At 45.1% G+C, this 12,380-nt stretch overlaps 1 protein-coding gene across 1 annotated transcript in view; it reads left to right on the top strand.

The window, feature by feature from the left end:
- The window catches only part of NCK2 (NCK adaptor protein 2), a 78,509-nt gene that overhangs the window by 25,730 nt on the left and 40,399 nt on the right, over nt 1-12,380 (top strand). The window contains exon 2 of the mRNA XM_035114805.2: nt 1,757-1,827. The gene's annotated coding sequence lies outside the window, so the exon portion shown is untranslated. The remainder of the gene's footprint in view (nt 1-1,756; nt 1,828-12,380) is intronic.

Raw genomic sequence — 12,380 nt, 5'->3', positions numbered from 1 at the left:
CTCATGCTAATGGGGCTTTGACCAAAGGCAGATCAAGCAGCAGCTAGGCTCGTTCTCGCTGGAACAAAATATGTTCCTTTCCTCCCACGTTGAGAGCAGGCCAGGATGTAGCTCAGGGTTTGTGTCAGAGTTGGAACTATTTATGAAACTAATCCATATTTTTGAATGATTTCCACATCTAATCCTGCAGGACTGTCTATTTGAGTTTTAAAAACAGAAACGACATGATTGGATTCGTGCTCAGATATTGTATTCAGATAGCTCTGAAGGTGCTATTAGATTGACAAGTCTGCAACAGCATATTGTTTAGCAATTTATAGCATTCTGTCATTAGTCTTTGACACAGTAGTACAGTCAACAATCAAAATACAATTTAGCAAAATTTAAAAAGGAGGGAGCCTTGGAAGTCAGAGAGGGGTAGGTTTGCTTTTTAATCAATCCACAGTCCATATTGCTGCTGGATTTTTAACCCTGGTGTGTGTGTGTGTGTGTGTGTGTGTGTGTGTGTGTGTGTGTGTGTAAAAGAAATAGAATTACAGTCAAACCTTGGTTGTCGAATGTCTCGGCTGCCGAACATTTCAGAAGCCGAACGCCAACAACCCGGAAGTAACTGCTTCCATTTTCGAACGCACCTCAGAAATCAAACGGCTTCCGAAGCGCGTTTCTCTCTCTTTTTCAATGAGATTTGCGGACAGCCCTTTGATCCTCAGTTGTTGAACGTTTCCGAAGTCGAACGGGCTTCCGGAATGGATTACGTTTGACAACCGAGGTCCCACTGTAATAGTAATAGCTGGGCACCTGGTTTTGTTTTGATTTGCTTACTGCAACCCTCTACCAGTGTGGTGTAGTGGTTAAGAGCGGTAGACTCGTAATCTAGGGAACCGGGTTCGCGTCTCCGCTCCTCCACATGCAGCTGCTGGGTGACCTTGGGCTAGTCACACTTCTCTGAAGTCTCTCAGCCCCACCCACCTCACAGGGTGTCTGTTGTGGGGGAGGAGGGAAAAGGAGATTGTTAGCCGCTTTGAGACTCCTTGGGGTAGCGATGAAGCGGGATATCAAATCCAAACTCCTCCTCCTCTTCTTCTTCTCCTTCTCCTTCTCCTTCTCCTCCTTCTCCTCCTCCTCCTCCTCCTCCTCCTCCTCCTCCTCCTCCTCCTCCTCCTCCTCCTCTGTTCCAACGGCCCACAACTCTCAGAAGTAGTCCCTCCCCACTTGGGGAGGGGGGTAGTGAGTATGTGGAGAGCTCAGAAAAGCATGGATCAGTACCATAACTGCTTCTATGATGGCAATGCCATCTTTGGATACTATCCAATACGTCTACAGTATTCATGGGTTCTGAACTTTCTTGAGTTTGAAGCCATTTATCTGGTCTGTTGCTACAAATGCTGCTCCCAGCTGTAGTGAAAAAGGAGAAAATGGGACAGTGGATATTATGGCATGAATGTGAGCAAATGAGACTAAATGCACGTACACCCTTTGGGACTAACTCTGTGTGTGTGTATGGGGGGTTTGTCATAGTATAGTACAGTATACTTGGGTCAAAGGCTGATCACTCAGTAAAGTTTGCTTGAGTTCAACTGGCTACAGTTCCCTAACATTTATTCTTTGTCATTCTTTTATTGTGAAAATGGAAATCGTATCTACATTTTGGTTTACATTAATTTAAAACTAACAGATGCACCAAGTAAAGTAGAATGATTAAAAACATGTGTTGTCTTTAACGTTCTAATTAAAAGCGTGTTTTCGTTTGTTTCAGAACCTTCTCGCAAGCGTAACTTTGCTCAAGAGTCTTAACTTTCTGTGTCTGGATCCTGAATTGTGCCAAAGGTAAGTTACATGGATTTCATTTGAACTAAGAATATTTCTCTCTTAAATATTTCTCACTTAAAATTGCTGAACTAATTGTGTCTTGCCTCCATTTCTCAAGTGCTTTTATCATTAGTATACTTAAGGCTGCAACCGTACTGTCAGTTGCAGGATGGTGACTTCTGTCACGTTGCTCGTGTTCACTCTTAAATATGGGGAGGAATCCTTAACTTAGCCTCCTTAACTACTTGTTCCAAGATATAATCAAGGAGGTTTTTAATGTCATGCATTCCTGAGTGAACAGCAACGGAGGCAGTACCAGTTGTGTTACTCAGTGGAGATGGAACCATCTTAGAAATGTCTAGAACTTGGAAAGGATTTCTGTCCTCTCTCCTCACCCTGTGTATCATGGGCGTAGGCAGGGGGCGGGGGGGGCAATTGCCCCTCAGAAGCAAAAGGCTGAGGGGCGCAGCGTGGCGGCCCCAGGCTCCCGCTCCCGGCGCGAAGCTCCAGAGGTGTGCGGGGAGCGTAAGCGGAGGAGGCAGCCCCAGGCTCGCGTTCCCCGTGCGCCTCTGGAGCTTCACGCCGGGAGCGGGAGCCTGGGGCCGCCTCCTCGGAAGACCTGGGAGGCGCGGAGGAGGCAGCCACAAGCTCGCGCTCCCCGCGCGCCTCTGGAGCTTCGCGCCGGGAGCGGGAGCCTGGGGCTGCCTCCTCGGAAGAACTGGGAGGCGCAGGCCACGTAGCCCCGCCCACATTCCCACTGTGGCCTCTCCCCTCCCGCCCCTTGCCCCCCTAATTTTGTTCCTGGGTACACCCCTGCTGTGTATGCTGTCCGTCCATTTTCTTTCCAAAACCACTCCATAAGGTTACAGTTTATGGTGCCTGCAAAATTAACCAAGTCTATGGCGCTGTGGTTAAACCACTGAGCCTAGGGCTTGCTGATCAGAAGGTCGGCGGTTCGAATCCCTGTGACGGGGTGAGCTCCCGTTGCTCGGTCCCAGCTCCTGCCAACCTAGCAGTTCTAAAGCACGTCAAAATGCAAGTAGATAAATAGGAACCGCTACAGCGGGAAGGTAAACAGTGTTTCCGTGTGCTGCTCTGGTTTGCCAGAAGCGGCTTTGTCATGCTGGCCACATGACCTGGAAGCTATACGCCGGCTCCCTCGGCCAATAATGCGAGATGAGCACGCAACCCCAGAGTCGGTCACGACTGGACCTAATGGTCAGGGGTCCCTTTACCTTTACCTTTTATCAAATAATTGGCTTCGCTTCCTTTCTGAGTAGCAAAGTTTGATTATCTATCTGTGCATCCTTGGATTTGCAAATGAGAAAACAGTGTTAGTTGCATAGCTGCCAAGTCTCCCGTTTTTTTTGCGGGAAACCCCCGTATTTTAAACCGTTTCCTGCTGGCAGCCCAGATTGGAAAAAATCCCGTAATTCCCCCGGATTTCCTACCTGCCAGGGAGGCTCCATTTTGGGTGTTGGTGCCACCCGATTTCCGGTGCCTAAACATGCGTAGCGCGGCACCAGAAGTCGCTTCTACACATGTCCGGACATGCGTAGAAGCGACTTCCGGTGCTGCTCTGCCCATGCCTGGGCACCAAAAATCGGGTGGCGCCGGCACCGGAAGTTGCTTCTACGCATGTCCAGACATTCGTAGAAGTGACTTCGGGTGCTGCGCCGCTGCTGATCCCGCATTTTTCAGTGGGAGACTTGGCAGCTATTGTGGTATGATTGGTTATCTTCATCCTGTCACCATAATTCCAAATAAGTAGATTTGTAACACTGGCATTAGTAAGAAGGGAAGCAATTACTCTAGTGCAATTTTTAATAATCTCCGTAATTCAGATAGGAAGATACAATTGACTATGAAGCTGATTGTGCAGGTAGCCATATTCTGAAAGGGAATACCAAATGTTACAAGACCATTATGGAAATCTCTGGTCTGGATAGAGTGGAAAGAAGCAAAATGGATCTGAGGGTGCATTGCACTTGGATAGTCTTCTTCTGGGAAACAAGATGCTGAGAAGTTGAAGCAGCACCAATTAGAATAAAGTGTAGATTTCCATCAACCTAGAAAAATGTGGCTTCATTTTCTCTGGTAAACTCTGACATCTCCAAAAACCCAGAACTGGAAAGGAAGAAGCTTCCTTCTTTTCTCAAAGGGGCATGATCAGCTTGTTTCAGGTGAAAGAAGTTTTCTTTCACAATGGAGACAGACTTAAATTCTGTCTTGTAGCCAGGGGCCATTTACAGGTACCAGCCAGCACCAAAGCAGTGTTATGCTTAAGTTCATTTTGATACAGTTTTTTTTTAAATGATACTGTGAGACTAACCATTGTCATCTGTTGATGAAAGAGATCAGCTCTCAACAGTCTCTGAAGCTAAGTGGGAAAACTGCACCTGTTGTTTCCTATGTGGGCTGCAGTCACGAGTCATATGATTATTATTTTTAAGCAATTCCAAACATAGAACAAATTGCTAGTCCTGTTTTTTATTTATTTATTGTAAGTAATGTTACATGATGGATAGAAATATGATTATGCTATCCCTACCCCTTGCTGAAGTGCCCTTCAATATCATTTAAGAAATCAACTTTTCCTGCCTTATCCATATCATTTATTAAATAGCTGCCCCTGCTCTTTAACCGAGGGGCAAAAAGGCAGAGTCACAATCCAGTTTATTTACATTCCCTTATCCCTGACTCTCAACCTTGCCTAGCTTTCACTAATCTATTCTTCTCTTCTTTTCCTCTTGTAATGTTGCCAAAGTTTTAACTAGCCTTCGTAGCTGTGTTTTTAACTGCGCCTTGATGTTATTCATGCTTATCAAGTTGCACTTAAAGAGACATGGACAGGCTGTGTTTCATTGGCCAGTTGGCAATCCTAACTTCTCTCAATTTCCTCAATCGGATTTATGATTGTGAAAGAAAAGAAAAATTATGAATACTACCAGTTGTGATATTTGTTTTTACGGTGCTTGGATATGCATTGCGTTATATGCGTAGTGATGCCCAAACTAAATAAGTAACTTGATTGTATTGTATCCATGCGAGATTTTCCCTCACTGCCCAAATTGCAATTTTATTTAAACTGTAAAATATCTGCAGTATTCTGATAATACAGATTGGAATACATGTTCCCTTTCAGAGGACAGAAGGGTCGGTAATAGCATTTACAGACAGCAACACAGTAGACTCCCTTAGAAAGTAGGTAATAGCTTTCTAGGGGACTAGTAATCGGGTTTGCAATATTAGAAGTTTCTGAGTTTTGTCCTTTGTAGATAAGATCAAGGTTAAATTTGCACAGTTTAGAAACGAATCCCCCCACCCCCGCAAATGATAGAAGCGCTATGATGCTTCTGGAAAAAGTGAATTGGGAACAGCAGCGGCTCTTTCATGTGAAAATCAATAGGCCAAAAGAACAGATAGGGTCAGATCTCATACACACTTCAAAGTTTTGAGACTGGCAGTGACTTGCACTATGTATGAACCATTATGTGCATGCTGGAGGGGATAACTTCAGCGCACCAGGTGACCAGTCAGGTATTTATTTCTCTTTTCCCTTAAACATAGGACTTAGGGTTTGTAAAGGGATTGTGTCTTGCCACCCTAGTCTGGGTAAAACACTGAAATTCTGTGATGATAGCTTATAGACAGAGGATCAGTGATTCTTCGCCCGACATGGAAATTCCCAGATCACAATGGTCTTGATTTAGACATTGCATTGGAAAGGCGAGTAAACATAATATTCACTTCTGTTTTTTATGCAGTGGGTATTTGCCAACTGTGAAATCCATGGGACTTGGTTGATCTCACACACACACACACACACTCCTTTCCCTTCTTCTTATATGCCACAGATTCTGTTTTGGAGAAGGTACTTCTGCAAGCGGAACTTTTATTTCTCAGTTCCACCCTCTTCTTTCGTTTATATGGAACCTGTGACCAAGTGCGCTTCCTTGCCTTTCTCTGCCTAGAAATGTGGAAGGAAGGACAATGGGCATTCTTAAAAGCTGAATTCCAAGGGATCAAGGAAGGAGTTTACTGGTTTGTTCAGCAGATTGCTCCACAAAGCAGTGAGGAACATTTGGAGTAAGGCAGGACCCATCTTATTAAGTAGGCTACCATGTGACCCTTGTGGTCTGCTCAGGATCTGGTTGGGGTGCCTAATGTAATAATAATAATTTATTATTTATACCCTGCCCACCTGGCTGGGTTTCCCCAGCCACTCTGGGCAGCTCCCAACAGAATATATGATATGATAAAACAATCAAACATTTAAAACTTGCCTTCAGATGACTTCTAAAAGTCAGATAGTCTTTAAGAGCGAGACCTCTTGAAATATTTTTTAAAGTAACGTTTGTTTAATATTTGAAGATAAAGCACAAGGAAGAAAAGAAGAAATACTCCAATACTTACATAGAAGAGAAAGAGAGAACACCTTTTAATTTTGGAACAATCCAATCCTAGGAGTTTACAGTGTTATGTAAAAGAGGTAATTTTATGCCCTGGAGGCTCATTATTTAAAGTACTGTAGACAGATTTGGGCTGACATTGGAACCGGGGAACTGGAAAGTAAAATTTTCCTTCTCGTAATCTAAATCTTCCTGCTCCCTTATAACTCAGCAGAAGAATCTCTCCTTCTCTCCCACGCATCGTGCTAAGGAGCTGTTTGCTATCTTCATCCAAGTCCACACTTTTCACGTCTCCCATGCTATTCTGTATACCTTCCCCTTCTTCTTTTGTGGGTCTTTTTGGGGACTGTGGTCATGTTTGGAAATCGGCAGAACTGTTGTGAGCACCGCCATAAATCGGTGTGCACGGGGCAGTTTTCCAACCACAACAAGATGACATGCTTGGAGGGCCTATCTGGTCCCAGAGAACAAATAACTTGCCTGAGAAAATGAGTACAGCCCTCTCCCCCAAAACAGGGAAGCCCCCCCCCACTTCAAAACCAAAACCAAAAAAAGAATTAAGTAAGAGAGGCAAAACACAAAGAAAAACTCCAAAAAGAAGCACCCGCAGTCTCGGCACTCATTTTGCATCCTACTGCCTCCCATTCATTCCCCAGTGGCAGAGTCCTATCTGAAGATGGCTATCTGGCTTTCTTTAGCCATCTCACCCCTTGCTTTTTCCTGCAAGACCAATTGCAGTTGTTAAGTTAACAGTCGTCAACAGGTTTACCACTCCTATCAGCCAATCACCCATTCCCACCACCCTTCTGAGTAATACCCCTCCCCACCCTCTGACTATACATAAGGGCCTGGTGACTTCTGTTTCAGTGTATCTGAAGAAGTGTGCATGCACACGAAAGCTCATACCAATGACAAACTTAGTTGGTCTCTAAGGTGCTACTGGAAGGAATTTTTATTTTTATTTTTTGTTCCTATCTGAAGAGATTTGGAGGGAGGATGCAAGGTGGAGCATTGTCCTGTTACCTGTTTCTCCCCCCCCTCTCTCCTTGCCACCCCCACCCCTTTTGACCCTTTCTTTTCCAAGAAAGGAAACAGCAGCTGGCTTTCTGGGAAGAAGGCGGGGCAGCTGAGAGCCTTCTCTTCTTTTTTCCAGCCAGCCCAGCCTGCTGCTCATCAAGGTAAATGAAAGTAGGCAAGAAGTGACAACATTTCATTTATTTGTTCATTTTACTTTCTGTCCGGAGGGCTTTGATGGGCACCGAGGGGGCACTGGGTGCTGTGCTGCCCATGGGCGCTGCTTTGGGAAACCCTAGATCTGGTATGAATAACCCATGAAATTGAGGGGGATTCGTTTTGTGGTGCTCATCTCGAATCGTGCCCCCCTACCTGCAATATGTAATGGTAAAAAGCCAATGCCTTTCACGTGGTTGCAATCTTTTAGGCGGTGCCCTTGCTCAGCACTCGAATGTCAACAGTTGTTCACGAACCTGGAAGGGGACGATGGGAGGCATAGCCCTGGGTGCGATAACCTTATAATGGTGCATTACTGTCTCCCATGTTATTGCTTTACTGCAACATAAGTAATTGAAAATGTTGTCTATTGGTATTGCAGCTAGATAAGCTTCCTGATTTGGATGCGGGTGGCGCTGTGGTCTAAACCACTGAGCCTCTTGGGCTTGCCGACCAGAAGGCCGGCAGTTCGAATCCCCGCGATGGGGGGAGCTCCCGTTGCTCAGTCCCGGCTCCTGCCAACCCAGCAGTTTGAAAGCACGCCCAAAAAAAGTGCAAGTAGATAAATAGGTACTGCTCTGGCGGGAAGGTAAATTCCCGCCGTTTCCGTGCACTGCTCTGGTTTCGGTGTTCCATTGCGCCAGAAGCGGCTTAGTCATGCTGGCCTCATGACCCGGAAAAACTGTCTGCGGACAAACGCCGGCTCCCTTGACCTGTAAAGCGAGGTGAGCGCCGCATCCCCAGAGTTGTCTGCGACTGGACTTAACTGTCAGGGGTCCTTTACTTTTACTTTAAGCTTCCTAGGTAACCCTGCTTTCATAAATGTGAATTAATATTTACATCATTCATGCGGGTGATTAGTAGTGGTGGCCCTATAGCAGCCTATATCACAGTGCTTTTCATGTTCCAAATTGCTGGTCTGTTCTTACAAATTTGCAGAGTAGTTTTGTGTTTTACATGCCACACTCACACGTTTTTACGTCCTTTCCCATCCTGCTCTTTTTCATTTTAGAAAGGCTGTGTGAATTCTGTTGCTCCTAGTGCTAGACTTTAGCAGGCTTTCTCAGGCCTGTTGAGCATACTGTATTCCCTTTTCATATTAGATAATAACCTTCAGACTTCACCTTCCGAGGTACGACCGTATTTCCAAAACATTCGAGAACCAAGGCGTGGCTTCCAATTGGCTGCAGGAAGTTCCTGCAGCCAATTGGAAGCCACGGCAGACATTTGGTTTCCAAAGAATGTTCACAAACCAGAACAATCACTTTGGCGTTCGGGAGCCAAAACATTTGACTCACAAGGTGTTCGACTTCCGAGATATGACTGTACTGGGGGTTGCGCTGCTGCAGCAGACTGCAGCTGCAACATTGCAGCCAACAACCTCATTCCTCTTCTTTTCTTCCTCCTCCCAGCGGTCTCCACAATAACATTCAAATAATATACAGTATTTAAATTGGGGGCACTCTTTTCTTACTGCTGCAGTAAACGGTGGGGGTGGTTACAAGCGCTTTGCAGGCTGTTTCACCCAGAATGCCTCACTGAGGAAGGACCCACTCGGAAAACAGAAAAAGAACTAGCAGAGCTGCTGTTAATATTTGTGTGTGTGTGTGTGTTAAAAGCAAGGGGAGAGGAATAATGGGGATAGAATAATGAGGGTGCCATTGCAAAAAGGAGGAGAGGGCAGCAGGAAGAAGAGACGACAGAAGGGTGTTGGTAGTGGCAGAGCTTGCGCTCATCTCCACTTACCTTCCAAGTCCCGGACTGCAGAATCCGGGAACGGCAGCCGTGCGACACCGGAAGTTGCGTTGACGCACTTCCGGTCATGCGTAGATGCGACTTTTGAAGCCGGCGGCGGCCATTTTTGTGCCCATAGAAGGGCAAATCAGAAAAAGAATGGCCACCAGCAGGAGAAAATAACAGAGAAAAACGGGAGACGAAGTGATACGGGGGACCACCAGGAAAAGGTAAGTAAAAACGGGGGTTTCCCGAGGAAAATGGGGTACTTGTCAGCTATGCATCTCCAACAGGGAATCCCTTGTCCTGACCCTGCCATTTACATCCATCCTTAGCATCCTTAATTGAAGGAGAATCTCATTTGTTCTTTTGTGAATCTTTTCTGGCTCTTTATATTGGTGCGTGCATACTGATGGTGTCGCCTATTTCTGAATTGTAGTTTGTCCAGGGGCAGATCAATTGCCTGGGCCTCCATGTGACGTTCTCTCTTGTGTTCGCCATGTATTACAATGCTTTGTTTAGTGATGGGCTGCTGCTTTGTGTTGTCAACGTGGCAGCTGTAGTAGAGGCATCACTGCCCAGATGGGCAGTGGTTTCCCCTCAACAAGAGCTGTTCTTGGTTGCCGCACTCTAGCAAGCTCCATAAGAGCCAGTTCAAGCAGCCACAGGGGAACTGCAGGTAGGACTCCATTGTAGTTGCAGTGGCAAGTCTGTGGACAGTAGACACAGGTGCCTGGTTTGGCTAGTTCACTCCTGAAGGATTCTTCTAGTGTTTCGTATAAACTAATTTAGAATCTCATTTTCAATAGTCTCATTCTGCAACAGTTCCGCCAGTGACACAAGGTCTCAGGTAACAGGTTTTTTACAATTGTCAGGGTATGGCAGTTGTTAAATTTGTTCACATGTTTACTAGCTAGACATGCCTTGTTGGGTTTTTCACCCAGCTTTAAGGTTAAAGGTAAAGGTAAAGGGACCCTTGACCACTAGGTCCAGTTGTGACTGACTCTGGGGTTGCGCGCTCATCTTGCATTATTGGCCGAGGGAGCCGGCGTATAGCTTCCAGGTCATGTGGCCAGCATGATAAAGCCGCTTCTGGCAAACCAGAGCAGCACATGGAAACACCGTTTACCTTCCCGCTGTAGCAGTTCCTATTTATCTACTTGCATTTTGACATGCTTTCGAACTGCTAGGTTGGCAGGAGCTGGGACCAAGCAACGGGAGCTCACCCCGTCACAGGGATTCGAACCGCCGACCTTCTGATCAGCAAGCCCTAGGCTCAGTGGTTTAACCACAGCGCCACCTGGGTCCCAGCTTTAAGGTTATATTTCCTTAAATGGCATCTCACAACATATTAATAAATAACAATAAATAACAAATAACTAAAAACTCCAGATCATTTATTTGTTTTAAAACTACCTCATCTGGGTCTCAAAGCTGTTTGCAGAAACAAAATTAAAATAGCAGCAGCAGTAAAAACTATAATTAAAGTACAGCACCATAAAATTACCCAAAAGAAGACTTGAGCAACAACAACAAAAGTCTCCAAGTCTCTCCTAAAGACTAACAAAGAAGATGCCATGTGTATTTTCTTTTGGGGGGGGGGTGATTCCAAGGATATGGGGTCACCACAGAAAAGGCTTTGTCCTTTAATGCTTATCAATATAACAGCTCTAAGCAGGGAGCCAGGCACCTTTAAAGCTCAGGCAGGTTCATATACAGTAGGTGGAGGTGGTTATTTTGATAACCTTGACCCACACTTAGGACTTTAAAGATTAATACCAGAATCTTAAATTAGAACTGAAAATTAATTGATACAGAATTCTACTGGCCAGAACGACAGCTTGACTTAGTTGAATTATCACCCATAGAAATAAGTTGAAGATACAGTAATCCGATATAGAAACAACGTTTCTGATTCGGATAAAGTTGTATCTTGTAGTATTTGTGTGTGTGTGTGTGTGTTGTTAAGTGGCATTTCATTGTTTCTCCAGAAGATACAAAGGTTCACAGTTTCTAGGAGGGTTTTTTCCTGCCTGAGAACATAAGCATATATTAGGCGTTTGTGGTTGCTTTTTTTTTTTGGCAGTTTGATATTTATCAGTGACATTCCCCCCCCCAGCTGTGATAATTTTGACAAGGAACATCTGGTTAATCAGTATTCATGCATTCTTCCTTTTAAAAAGCCACAACAGCCATAGTAGTTTAGCACTGAACAGGTTCCCTGCAAGTTATACTCAGGTGCCATAGCAATGTTGCTCCCTGCAGCAGGAAACAGAACTGTGTGCACTTTCTGTAGCACTGCCTCCTTTAATGCAGGGTAGAACTGTGGAAGCTGCATTCTGGATTTGTTCACCCACCTGTCCTTTGAGCCAGTGCTAGAACTTGGGATGACTTGGGAAGTGGCAGAACTTGGGAGAATGAGAACATTGCACATGTAGCTTTAGAGAGTGCCAGTCTGCGCTGTGCATGGTTCATCTTGAGTCAGGACAGAGTCCTAGGATGGCCTTGGAGGCTGAGACTAACTAGTAGGATACGTACCGTAGTAGTATAGTTGAGTCGGGCTGAAGGAGGAGTGGTGCAACAAGTAGAAAAGGTAGTTGGCAGTGAGCCCTGACCTATAAATAGCTTGCATAATACATTTAGATCCAGAATTGGACACGTACGGACTCACTGTTAAGACCGTGTTCATGGAAGACAATCTTATGTGGCTACGAGTGATCGCTAAAGAAGAAGAAATCTTTTCAAGGCTAAAGTCAGCTGGATAGCTCACTTGGTTAGAGCATGGTGCTGATAACGCCAAGATTGCAAGTTCGATCCACGTAAGGGAGAGCTGCGTATTCCTGCATTGCAGGGGGCTGCATTGATGAGGGTCCCTTCCAACTCTACAATTCTGTGATTCTAAGCTTTCTTTGAACAATAGCATATTGGAAGAGACTTCAAGTTTACATTTGACTGGTATCAATTGTACAGTTAATGCTTCAAATAGAGCACCAGATGAGCTGGGAGGGATAGGGGAGCTTCTTGTTTTGGATTGTACAGGAGTGTATTTTTGTTAACTGCTTTAAAACATCTTCACTGCCTCCAAAAAAAAATTGCTTTTGCCATCTTGATGGAATCTGTCTTGCCTTCTCATTGACCTCCAGCACACCTATTTTTCAGAGTGCTTTTTAACTTTCATTCCTCGCTGCTGTCCTA

This window comes from Zootoca vivipara, chromosome 4, assembly GCF_963506605.1.
Source record: "Zootoca vivipara chromosome 4, rZooViv1.1, whole genome shotgun sequence".
NCBI classification, from domain to species: Eukaryota; Metazoa; Chordata; class Lepidosauria; order Squamata; family Lacertidae; genus Zootoca; species Zootoca vivipara.
The sequence above is the reverse complement of the archived record's forward strand: the minus strand, read 5'-3'. Positions and strand labels throughout refer to the sequence as shown.